The following is a 14,029-nucleotide window of genomic DNA, read 5'->3' on the forward strand; positions in this document are numbered from 1 at the left end:
AAAGTCCAAAAAGGACGTGGGAGTATCAATCAACATTTTCTCCATTTACTACCAAATTACATAACCCGTTTCCATGAAAACATCCTCAGAAATACCACCTACATGCCTGCTCCGATTTATGAAATTATTAAGAACTATTCCTGGGAATTAGTAAATCAAAAAATCTATTAGATTAAAGTTGAAAGGTTGAAAGCAGCTTTCAATAATAATTTAGTGTAAAATCACTTAACTAAACTTATAGAAACTACTGGTGTTACTGGTCGGTTTATCATCTACAGTGGTTTTCCTTTGTAAGCAAAAGCCTTTAACTGCAACACTTTGACAGTCAGGAGTTTTTCTTGTCTGCCAGCCATCGTTTTATCTGAGTATCGTTCAGATTTTTTCAAAATGGTGGACACATTTGTTTCAGGAATGAAACTCATTTTGGTTTTTCTTTGTTGTGGTGCATGATGATGATGACACAGTTCCTGAGCAGCGATGGGGGAAGCCTGCCATATACATGAGTCAGGTTACTGTAACATGTCTGTCTGCACAGCGCTCCCAGCTCCGAGGACAGACTGCTCAGCAAAGGACTGAACTCTGTCCAACAGCTCTGAGCGTCATGCTTGGGCACTCTGCGATCACACTCTTCCCACACAACACAGGGCAGAATGCTGCCCCCCTACACACACACACACACACACACACACACACACACACATACACACACACACACATAAATATATACACACATTTGGTCATGCCACCTTCAAAATTAACATGTCATTCCACATTCAACAATCACAGACTTCATGTAGGTAGGCTACATAATCACAGCGAGGACTCGCAGAGCAATCAGTCCTTCTCGGGGGCCTCATCTGCATGAACCCCCACCTCCACCCCCCCACACCCCCCAAAAAATCAACTGTCATGTAAAAGTCACAAAACGCCACTTACAGTAATGTGGCTCTCTCAGATTTAACGAGCAAAACAACAGCAAGGAAGTGGGAACATCACATCTACTCCTACGCAGGCAGCATGGCACTTCAGTTTTAAAGTTATGTAACAGTCCAATGGTGTGAGATTATATTCACTTTGCCCTCAGAGGGGAGACAAGAGATCAGGATACTTAAAATTTAAATGTCTGAGTGGCTAATTGAACACTGTTCTGGCTCATAAAGGTGCATGCCGGCCAAAACACAGGTGCAGAAATGACAGTAGTTCACCTATGAAGCTGTAAAACAAAAAAGCCAATTTAAATGCATCGTTTTTTTTGCATCTTTCCTCATGGGTGCTGGGAATCAATAAATCGAAACATCAGCTGCAGGAAAACTGAACAAACTGCTTGTGCATTTAAAGAGTCAAACTTTGGAAGCGTTTTTTTTTTTTCTTCTTCTTTTCTTCTCTAGACTAAAGAACACAGCACTGAGATGTCTCCAAAAATGTGGAAAGAAAGCCAACCTGTCAGTCTACACAGTGAGAACAAAAGCTCCTCTGATAACCTGAGGACAAACCTGTGGCTCATCATAATTACAACACCTACACTTTGTGTCTTAAATGCCAGCATGATACAATGAAATTAAAATCCCTAATTGTTCCTTTCTGGAGACTTGAAGGTTTTCTCTCTTAATTCAATTAAACCACTACTTTCTGGCTGGACACAGGCTGAAGTGTGGGGCACCCCGCAGATTTATGATGGCCCTGATCACTCGCTGATTAATTGGCAGAGTTTGAATGTCAAGAGGACACATATGCATGAATCACTGAGCAGCATTGTTTACCAAGACGTCCCCTGCGGACCGGAAACTACGTTAAACAACAAACGCCGACGCGCTTTGAACCTGAGAACACAGAGAGAGAGACCTTTAAAAGGAAGGAGAAAACATGAATCCACAAATATGTATGTTTGCACGTGCCATTTCTCCAGCATCCTTAGCACTGACAAGCGAGTCGCAAAAATTCCGCTTGGAAAAAAAGAAAGAAAGAAAAAAACTTACCTTCTACTGTGAAGGTGGGAACAGGTGCCGCGCGGCGCTGTGATTGCTCTGCTGTCTAATTAGGCGTCCGGGAAGAGTTGTGTGTGGAGACGTTTGCTGAGCCGCGGAGTCCGAGCACCATGCTGTGGGAACGCGGGCTCGTCAAGAAAATGTTGCGCGCAACGCCGGTGACAAGGCGGAGGAGCGCATTTTTTAATTCTGTCTGAGCATCTGAAGCGGTACACACAGTCGCAGCAGAGCACGCGTGCGTGTGTGTGTGTGTGTGTGTGTGTGTGTGTATATGTGTGTATAAGTGTATATCCGTGTGTAAGTGTGTGTGCGCCCCCCCTCTCCCCCCCCTCCCCGCCTCCCTGACTCTGACACACACACTCACACTCGCTCTCTCTCTCTCTCTCTCTCTCTCTCTCTCTCACACACACACACACACAACAAACCAAATCATATTATGTCACTGAAAAATCTTTAATCCGTCAGAAAGTCTTTAAAGTTAAAGGAAAAAATAAAATAGTCTGTTGATAATCCTACAATAACATTCAATAGAATATTGAGCAGCAAAACTTAACGAATATAACAATAACAGAAAGTATAAAAATGACAGACAATTATTTACATTATTCAAAAAAAAAAAAGAAATAGTATATCTATAATATCACACAATACATTATAGGAACACTAAAGATACAATAGGAGATTTTAAATAACTCAATCATCTAATCATCACCCCTAATGTTCTAATACGCTCCATCACATGAAAGACACTGTGTTCAGTTGAATCATTCTTCATATTAATCAGACGCATCACACTGTGAGCACGGGGCAGCTGCTAGAGCGTCACATAATCTGAGCTGGACTTTGACGCACGGTGCGCTTTTTCTGCGAGCTAATTCTGGATTGCTGTATCCATCATCTTTTCTTCTTTCTTTCTTTTTTTCTTGTTACAGGTGAGGATGTGTCGTTCTGCCACTGCCCACTGGAGGGCGCCACAGGCTGTGTGTTTACAGCTTCACCTCCAAGGGTCGCAAGCGTCATGAGATGTGGAAGAGTGGAGCATTATGGCTGAATTTAAAGGACTGAGGTTTTAATAAGGGGAGTTTTAGAGACTGAGACTTTGTTTCATGACCTTTACGGATTATTCAGAGAGTCTGAAACACAAACTTTTATTTGTAGCGTCTCATTTCACTGAAGGAAATGACAGTGAACTCTGAAACTGGTGTCAAACATAAGCAACACTTTCAGCACGACACCGCAAATAAACATGTGACACAAAACATAATTATATTTAAACATCAAACTCACATTTTACACACAATAACACCAACCACAGTCTCCAACCATAGAAATAACATTTACATACTAATACTTTAAATAACATTGGATTAATGTTGAATATATATGACATATAAGGCTGCAACTCATTTTCTCCAGTGTAATTTTGTTTCGGGGGCACACAGGGTGTTTGCTCCACTGTAGGTCAATATGCTCTTTGAGCCAGGAGTCCAAACTGTAACTCACTTTTTCACAGAGGACATGTCACAGCAGGAGAAGCGCCTGTGTGAGTAATAGAATTTAGTTTCATTTTCAGGGTCCTGGTGTTGCGCAAGCTGGCTCACTGTCACACTGACACTGTCATTTAATCAGATAACCATATTATTTGTCTCAATGATCAAACACATCTTTTATGCATAGTGTTTACACCACATGGCCAAAAGTAGATGGACACCATACACTTTAGTGTGCTGTAGGTCTTTGTCTCTGTGTCCTGTTTCATCATAACAACGCTCCCATGGGAAAAGCCAGGTCCATAAAGAAATGGTTTCCATCAGTTTGATGTGGAGGAAAGTGACTGGACTTCTTCCTTGCAGCACAGAATTGACTTTAAAACCTTACTGATTGTTTTAAAGGCACTCAGTGCGCTGGCTCCTTTTCACATCTCAGATATGTTAAACCCTCAAATCTCGTTAAGGTCTCTGAGGTCTTCCAGGTTAAAGTTGTTGGCAGTCCACCAGTCTAGACTGGACCGTTACGGGGGACGGCACTTTTGTTGGTGAAGCCCCTTTTAAGAACAGCTCCAGGAAAAGCAAGGCAAGGGAAGTTCATTTGTATCTTTCAACAACAATATGACAAGACGATATAAGACACATATAGACAGGATTTCTAAAGGATTTTAAAATAGAGCCCTGAACTGAACACAATCCATCACCTCTGGAATGATCTGGAAAACGCAGGAGATGTTCAACAGGAGATGTGTTATGTTTGGCTGTCTATATACTTTTGGCCATATAGTTTTTGTCTCTCAGCAAAAGGTCAGAGTTTGATTCTGGTGTTCTTCTCATCCTCATTTCATGCCACATTATCATATCTCTGATCGGATTAAGTTCGAAACGCGGCGATGTGCCTCCTCCATTTCTCATTATTAATATTTCTATGTGCAGTGTTTGTTGGTGCCGTGCCAGCTCCAGATGTTGTTTGGTGTCTGGCAGTGGACCATTACTGTCTGAGCCTCAGCCACGCATCTTAATGGCCACATTCATTCCTTCGCACACTCTTTAATCCAATCGAGTTTGTTTTCTCGTTTCTTCCAAGAAGACTTGTTTTCTTTTCATTTTCATGCCTCTCTGGACTCATTCTCCCACATGATGAGCGTGACTGTGAAATCCTGCCATTCTGAAAATGATGACACTGACACTCGGTGACAATTATACAAATTTTCATGTTTTGCTCTGTAATTTTAGTGGCGGTTGTGGTTGGAGAAAAATTGTTGTTAAACAAATTTCTGCTCTTTGTTCTTCTTCTTTTTCTGCTCTTGGTTTGTTGAATGAACAATTAAATGTATCATAATGTTAAACTAGAGTTACTGCCTCTGCCAATGTCATCATTTCATCAGTTCATCCTGTTGGACATGATTTCAGTCAATTTAATTAAATTTGATACATTTAATTTCAATTATTTGAGTACACATTTAATGGTGTAAATTTAATTTGTGTTTATTTCAAATTAATTCCACTCCATTTAACTTAATTGAATAAATTTAATTCTATTTATTTGAATTAATTTGATTTCATTCAATGATCCTGTAAACTATAAGTATTAAACAAGTATAAACGCTAGATATAAAGTCAAGGGTTTACCAAAATGATTGAACTATTCATCCCGAGGGAAACGTGAATATTTCCACCAAATTTCACTGCAATCCATTTAACGGTTGTAGAGAAATTTCTCATGGTGACGCCGGAGGAAAAGTCAGTGGATCAAACGGGGGAACCATGAATGTCTCGCAAGTTTTGTGTCAATCCGTCAAGTCGTTGAGATATTTGACTCTGGACAGACAGACAGACAGACAGACAGACAGACAGACAGACAGACAGACAGACAGACAGACAGACAGACAGACAGACAGACAGACAGAGCCATCCCTGGAGCTATACTGCTAGCGTGGCTAAAAATACAGATGTGACCTCAGTGTCCCAGGCCTGGTAATAGTGACTCTGACTGTGCTTTGGGGCGAAACTACAAAATTGCAGACTCAGAATTACAGCTGTCTGCAATATGAGAATTTTTGATATTTCAAATAGCAAAATTATTCAACTGTAGCTTTTTCCTATTCGCTTTTTTAATATCGTATCATGCACAATAGAAAAAAACTCACATAGATACATAGCCACATTCTCCATATGAATAACTCAGTCTGACCAAACTGGCACAAAAAAAAAGTATCATTCCAAGGTCAGAGTGTGTGACGTGTGTGTGTGTGTGTGTGTGTGTGTGTGTGTGTGTGTGTGTGTGTGTGTATTTTTTTTAATGTCCTATTTTCTCAAGCTGCGGTCTGCTGAACGCCTTCAGGCGGGAAACTCTGCTTCAGATGTTGTGTGGCTCTCAGTGTTTCATTGCTGGGTGTTTGCCACATTCAGACAGCTTCCTCTTCCTGCAGCATCTTTCACGTGCCAGATCACTGTGGGCCAGTTCCGCCATCCACTGAGTGGAAAAATCACTAGTGTGGCAATCTGCAGCCACTCAGAAACCAACAGCGCTGAGATAATGTTAATTAATTAGAACACACACACACACACACACAGACAGATGCAAACAAGTTACCTCTTTTTCCCTTTTTGCCCTTTTGCTCTCGCTCTGTCTCTGTCTCTGTACACACACACACACACACACACTCATGCCGCCCACAGCCCGTCAGAGTGTGAACCCAAATGGAAGTGATGTGTTGTGGTTTCAACGCATCTCTGACTCACCAAGAGAGAAATGAGCAGGGACACAGGCACTGCTACACTGTCAGTGTGTGTGTGTGTGTGTGTGTGTGTGTGTGTGTGTGTGTGTGTGTGTAGAGGAGTGTCATCATGTTACACTCATGTCAGATATTGTGTGTACGCTCACATCAGACGCTGGGGGCTGGACGTGGAGACAGGCAGGTGTGTTGCCGTTCAGACCTCTTCGCGTCAACTCCAGAGCTCTTCAGAGAAGCTAAGATTACAGCCGGACGACAAGAAGCTGCGGAGCAAAAGTTTGGAAACGTTGTGTGTTTTCTGTGTGAGAGCGTGCTCGTCCATTTTTACATCCTTACAGTAGAGGTAGAGATTTACCCAAGTACTGTTTATACTTCTACTCCACCTCTATAAAGATTTTACATATAAAACATATGATTTTCTTTTGAAATATTCATATAATATATTGTGTGTATTAATATGACGCTTAAAAGCTGCTTTTCCTTTTATAACGTTGAGTATATTTTCCTGATAACGCTGCTGTACTTTGACTTTAACACTCTCAGTATCTTTGATCATTTTGAAGAATCGTACACCAATGAAAAACATCAGAGTATTACACTGACTCACACGTGCCAAGACTCTCCATGCACATTACCCACAATGCCAAAGGGCTGGGCAGCATATGACAACAAGCAGAAGAGTTGACTTTTGTCGACCACGTCTCCTGCGCCCTGTTATTCCGCTGTCTGTCCGTCCTTCTGTTCCCTCCCTTCATCGCAGATCAGTCCGCCGCTGCACGGCTCAGTGACGGAGTCGAGTTGACACCTCGTTCACATCTCCTGGACCCAGAGACAGAAACAGCTGAGTCACAGAGTCGGGACGCTGTGGTCGGATAACAACAGCGGTGGTCTAACAAACCGGACCCAGGCAGGCAGCAGTTTGTACTGAGCTAGAACGGGCTGAGTTTTAACGACACTGCGATAAGTTAATCCTCAGTCTAGTGCTTTTCAGAGCGAGAACTGAGGGCGTCTGCCAAGTGGACGGGATCTGTGAGGAATTTGACCTGTTTAATTTGTAGACTGTAAAAGAAAGTGCAGGCGGGGAGGAGAGTTATGTTTCTCACCACCACGTCAACAACATGCAGAAGAGCAAGTGAGAGGAAAACTAGAAACAGCACTAACCAGTTCATTCTTGACCAGTTTGACAAACTACGACCACTTAGAAGGCCTTTTCCAGAGCTTTCGACCATATCAGAAAAGTCTTCATCAGCAGATTTGGTTTATCCAGTCGTCACGGAGGTGGACAAGCTTAGTAGCTGTTCTGATTTTACTCACTTTTAGGGACGTTTACACTCACCTCATCTTGAAAGCTGTGACAAAAGCCAGTAAGTGGACCTTGAGTCGGGGATTTCTATTTTCAAAGTCAAGAGTCAACTTTCATGTTCAGCTTTTAAGACAAGAATTTGATACATAACGACTGACTAATGCTTAGCTTGCGTGTCAACAGATCTTTCCTTATGACGATTTTAACCACTGGTGAAGACCATGTGACACAGCTGAAAGGTCTAGACTGAACTTTCACACTTCACTTTCTACAGATGACAGCTCCAACAAAAAACCAGTAAGTGATGGCACTTGGTGAATACAGGATGTTCAGCTTTAGTTTCTGTTGTATATTGTTTATAAGGAAATACAAGTCATATAAAAGTCACTTGGCTTCATCTCTTCCAACTTTCCATCTAAGTTTCCATCTAAGACTGAAGTAAACCAGGATGTCAGATTGAATATCAATATGCTCTGAGTCAGAGATTAGTACCCTGTTCTGTCCATTTGTTATAAACTCTGTTTACTTCACAACACAGCGACTGATTTCAAAGATTAGATTTAGATTGATTTACTTCCTTCAAGGCTGCTGTTTGTTTCATTTCATGTACAGTAAGTGGAGTATGAAAATCAGCTTTTAGAAACGTGAAACTTGTTTCAGAGGAAGAAAATCAATTCAAAACTGAAGTTATGCTTTGGAGAATAATCAGCAGTAATCTAAAGGAAACATGGTTTCTTCTCCTTCCTCCTGTTGATAAAATTGTCGGTGAAGCCTCCAAATCAAATGTTCTTTTCTTCACATTTCATTTACCTAATTCAATTTTGATAATTATGCTTTCATTAACGTCTTATTAAACCTACGGGTCATTGAGTGGGTGTGTTATGTGTCAACCTGTATTCATGCAGAAGCCTCCAGCCCACAACTTATGCTATTAATGAATGCTCTAAATGTCATTTCTTCACTGTTTTAAAAGAAAAACTGAGCAAGAAGCTGAATGCATTATATATATTTTTTTGGCATGAAACAGATCTGTAATTAAAAGTTTAGTTTTATTTTAATGCCAATAAGTGGCAACGCGCTCTGTTATGTGTGTGGTTTAAAGAAAGACAGGAGGAGATCGAGTAGAAAGGGACAAGCGAGAACTCCCAGATCAGAGCCCATCCACTGGAGCAGACACTTCATAAAAATGTTTTGACACCAACATCTGTTCAAGACGCCGCGCGTCAGCTGACGTCTCCTGATCTCCTTGCAGCTGTCGGCTCTGTCTCTCTCTCTCGCTCTCTCTCTGTCTCTCTCCTTTCCACCGTCATCACAGAATTTCACTGTGTCTGAAACACTGAGGTGAGATCACACAATACAAACTACCTGTACCTGAAAATCTGTGAACATGTGAGAGCGTCTGTCTGTCAGCCTGCAGATGTGCCTCGCAACTTAGTCTATATGTGTGTGTGCATGGACTGAATATACACTGTCTTTATAACCCATGAAATAACTAACATTTTACAATAAGACTACCCTTATAGAGGATGCATAAATGGTTTTAAATGAGGTTATTATTCGGTTGTTAACACTTTCTAATTCGTGAAGAAACAGTTTTAACACAGTTTCATACATTGATGCAGGCTCACTATTTGGCAAGATCAAGTTAATGCTTACTACTCATTAATCTTACTAATGAGTTACTATCATTTATAACTGGTAAAAGGAGCCTTATTGCAAAGTGTAAAATACATCATCATTTATTAATGAGTTACTATATTTACACCTGGTAATAAGACTCCCTTTAACAGTTATAAATACAGTAGATATACATGGACCCACTTTTTGGCAAGCAACAGGTCAGTGTTGCCCTTTTTAATCTAATGTGTTATAACAGCTTGTATAAATGATTTATAAAGTGTTAACAAGCTAATTAATGAACTAGTTATAAACCATTCATAAATCCTTAATAAGGGTAGTCTTATTGTAAAGTGGTACCTAGATTTGTAAAGAATAGTCATACACATTAATCAGACTTCCATTTCATTACTTAATCAGTATTACTTCTTATAAAAATCTAATGCTTTTGCTTATAAACCGTAAAGCACTGAAATGAGAGACAGAAAAGAACAATCAGTTGTTGTCACATTTCAATCCTCAGCAGCCACTTCTTCACCCCCACCCCCAGTATATGCACTTAGACACACCACCCACAGTCCTTTCCTGTCTCACCATATATATATATATACACACACACATATATATATATATATGTATGTACAGTATAAGTATAAACATGCACCACCAGGTCATCTTGCAGAACGAGCTTCTAGACAGAGACACAGAGTGTGAAAGCAGGAAGGGAGTAATGGATGTGTGTGCGAGAGGAGGTGAGAGAAGGAGGGAGAATATGGTTTAAGTATTTTATTTTATTTTTTCTTTACTGAGGGGGAGCGGTGGTGAAGTGAGAGACGTGTAAAGTGGGGGGATGACAGGCGTGACGATCACACCTCTGGATGACTAATCCATCCTCCGACATCGGTAAATTAATCTGTTAAACGATGACAGGCCTGGGTGATTGACAGACGGGTGGATGCATACAGGAAATGGGTTGGGGTTGTTCGTCTGCAACCAAAGTCTAAGACATGTTTGAAGTGGAAAACAATACATTTCCTCTTCTATCATAAGTCAACTTTGGTTTCTAAACACCAACCAATGATGGGTAAGAGCATTGACGTTCTCTGCAGCACTGCAAGACCAGAATCAATTTTGCTAAACATACAATAAACATTAATAAACATTATAATTGTGATTTCACTTTAGTAAAAGGAGCCTAAGCTCCATGAGAAATTACATTTCACGTATGAATCCTCCATCTTAAACCTGTAATAACTGAGTTTTTGGCGGCCACTTGTGGGCAGCACAAGAAGCTGTAAACACAACATATGTTTATACATTAACGCCTCAACAACATGGTGAATGTGTTAGCAAAGAGTTGCCTATTCACACATTTATCCAGCGGACACGGAGCAACAGTAACATTCATTTAAAGTTGTGTTTCTGGAAATCTGCAGCATGTAAGTCCAATATTTGCTCAGCTTTTAGCTCTGATTCAGTCTCCACCAAGCTCTTCAGCTGCTCCACTGTGTTCACCAGCTTGTTGCTAACTATAGCTGTGTCCCAATTCAGGGGCCGTATCCTTCGGAGGGTGCAGCCGACAAATTTCCTGGGCAACGAAGAATGGGGGAGGAGCCTTTGTGGACCAACCTATCCCAAGATTCATTGTGCGCCGGTAATGAAAGCAAACAACACCGACAGAGGGCCACTTTTATATGTAAGTATTGTGTTTCAGCTCGGTTCAACAGCTAACGGTACAACTGTTAAAACCAAGAGTCTTAAATCCTCATGTTTTAGTGTAAAAAAGTTACGTGTTTTCAAGGTTGCTAGGCAACAGGAGCCACGCTTTGCAACACAACCACTAAGCAAATGAAAATGGCACAAAAAACATGAAAGTCACGGCTGTAAAACGAAAACAAAGAGCTGAAAGGTGCTAAAATGCTCCTTACGGCGGAGAGGAACTGAGTCGAGGGAATTCTCTGTGAGTCTGTCATTACGAGCAACGGCGTTCACTTCACACGCAGATATTTGATCTAATTTCTATATAAAAATGGAGTTGAGCAGCTTTAAATTGCAATGAACTGCCTAGAAAGCTCTGAACCTATTTACATATTTAAGACTTTGGTATCTTTCCTACATAATTTAAGCATAAATGCACAAGTTGGAAGTCGTGGCAATGAAGCAGAGCTGCATTTCCATTCATATTGTTATATACACATCCACTGTTATAACCATTAAGAATAAAACCAGCGTTGTGACTGATGCATGGAGGGAGACAAAGCAGGAACGTGGGTTATAAACAGCATTTTATATATATATATATATATATATGTATACAGTATAATTTAAGACTATGTAAATGCAGTTTGATATGTAACTTTTACAATGGTTTGTGATTTTTACCTGTTAGCATCACGGGCTGAAACCCTGCCAACACAAGAGACAGATAAATACATAGCTTCGATTGCCAGCATCTGGAGGTATTTTTTCCCAAATTATTTCGCAGCAACCAGCTGGTTTGGGTTTGAGCTGACCAAAGATGAGCTCAGGTGGTGTTTCTGTTCATGTATTGCCAAAATGTGTATTTGGATGGGGCATAATTGTAGGTTTTGCTGAAGAGATTCTCCCATTTTACTCACTTGTGCTTGAATATTTTATGGTAATTATTCTGAGGTATCTGTCGGTGTGAAGCAGAGAGAACAACAGGCTGCAGCAGATAACAAGACACCAGATCTCTTTCTCCAAGCTCCCACTGAGCTCACCTGCATGTGAATGTGTGTGTGTGTGTGTGTGTGTGTGTGTGTGTGTCTGTGTGTGTGTGTGTGTGTGTGTGTGTGTGTGTGTGTGTGTGTGTGTGTGTCGGCGTGAGAAAGAGTGCTCAGGGTGTCCCTATGGACAGTATGAAGCTTTGTCTCTGAGCCCCCCTAGAGTAGGATAGGGTCGGATTGAGATTCAAGTTCGCCGCCATCAAGGACACATCCGCAGCTGTGATCACCACACATACACACACACACACACACACACACACACACACACACACACACACACACACACACACACACACACACACACACAGGAGCGCACTTTCAATCTGCATTCAAAGAGGGAGTCTTCAGGGAGAGACAATAGCAGCACATGCATATATTTGGACATGTAATGAGGGCACAGTCCACCAATTAAGGAGGACTGGTGTGTGTGTGTGTGTGTGTGTGTGTGTGTGTGTGTGTGTGTGTGTGTGTGTGTGTGTGTGTGTGTGTGTGTGTGTGTGTTGTGTGTGTGTGTGTGTGAGGACCACTGGTCCCGGCAGGGGATGGAGACGGAACCCAGCGGAGGGGAACCGACCCCATTCAGAGCTGGTAATCCAATTCTGAAAGCTGTCTTTCAGGAGGAGGAGGAGGGTGTGTGTGTGTGTGTGTGTGTGTGTGTGTGTGTGTGTGTGTGTGTGTTCAGTCCAGACTGGGTGGGGTGAGGTAGAAGTAGCAGAGAGTAGTTCTTTAATGTGAATGCAAAGCAGGGGAGCGGTCAGATTACTCCCCTCCTCTCTCCTCGAGTAACCGTTCATTTGTTTTGTAAATCCGTGACTCCCACTCTCCGGCCACAGCACACAGTTAAGAATACTGCCTTAACCCCACCGCACCCATATACCGCCCCATCCACACCTCCTCCACCAGCTCTCTGTCCTTCTGTTCGATAACCCAATAACCAAGTACTTTTATCTGAGGCTCGAGTTTCACGCTCCAGCTCTTTGGGATCCTGAACATGACAGAGAAAAAGACCCGAGACAGAGAGATGAACACTGAGCCGACGCTACATCTGCACATTAACTGAAAATACTTGAACAAAATGAGAAAATATCTCCTATATATTTGTTGTTTCCTTGAAGACTTTATGGGAATGGTTTATTATCTTCAACATTCATGTGTTTTTTTTTTTAATAACATTACTCAACAAAGAAGGCTTGTCGAGGACGCTGGAGCTAATATTACAGCGAATAAAGACAGGAGAAGCATCCACACGTTGATCTGTGCAATGTTCATTTATCAAGGCCAACTTATTACAAAAACATTTGAAAATCTGAGTTATAAAATGAAAACAAATACCATCAGAAAACGTTCTGTCCCTTTGACATGATCTGTACAACTTTCTAACAAGTCAGTCCTTATAATTTATAACTTATGACGATATTAATGGTTCATAAAACATTTGAAAACAAGTTATAAGCCATTATTGAGAACAGTTTCAAGGTTGCCAGGTTGTGAACAAGCTATTTCTGGTGAAACATCACGTTATTAATAAATGTTTATCTTCTAATAAGCCATCATGTCTGCAAATATAAAACAACAATACAAACAACAAGTCGGTACTAAACTATAGATTCTGCATGTAAATAAATAGTTGATAAATGGTCGTTACTTGAATCCATCAGCTCTACAGTTGTAAATGTAAATAGATAGTAAACAGAAGGATTTCTGTCCTGACGGTCTGCAGCTCTTTTCCAGAACGTCCATCGGAGGCTCGAACGAATGAACTAAAGACAGGAGCAAACTCAGCCGCTAATTTTCCTCCCAGGTTTCTGTCAGTAGAGGATTTGTTTGAGCCGTGCTCGTCACCACCGTGTGACCTCACATGGAGCAACTGTGAAACGTCGGGCCCCTGGGCACGGACGCCCCAGAAGATGTGGCGTGCTACCTCGCCGAGCCCTTTGGCCCCTATGTCAATGTAAACCACAGCAACAAGCATCTTCTTGCAACAAGAAACAGACCAACTTTTACATGTTCGGGGATATAAAAGAAAAAAGTAAAGTGAAAATCAATTTCTGAGCCACCAGCTCCTCTATAAAAAAAAAAAAAAAATTTTAAAGTGAAAATCAGTAAAAAACAAAACAAAAAAAAAACGTGAGTTTCGTTGACAAAGTTTGTT

Source organism: Seriola dumerili, unplaced genomic scaffold, assembly GCF_002260705.1.
Source record: "Seriola dumerili isolate Sdu_G_001 unplaced genomic scaffold, Sdu_1.0 BDQW01000531.1, whole genome shotgun sequence".
NCBI lineage: Eukaryota > Metazoa > Chordata > Actinopteri > Carangiformes > Carangidae > Seriola > Seriola dumerili.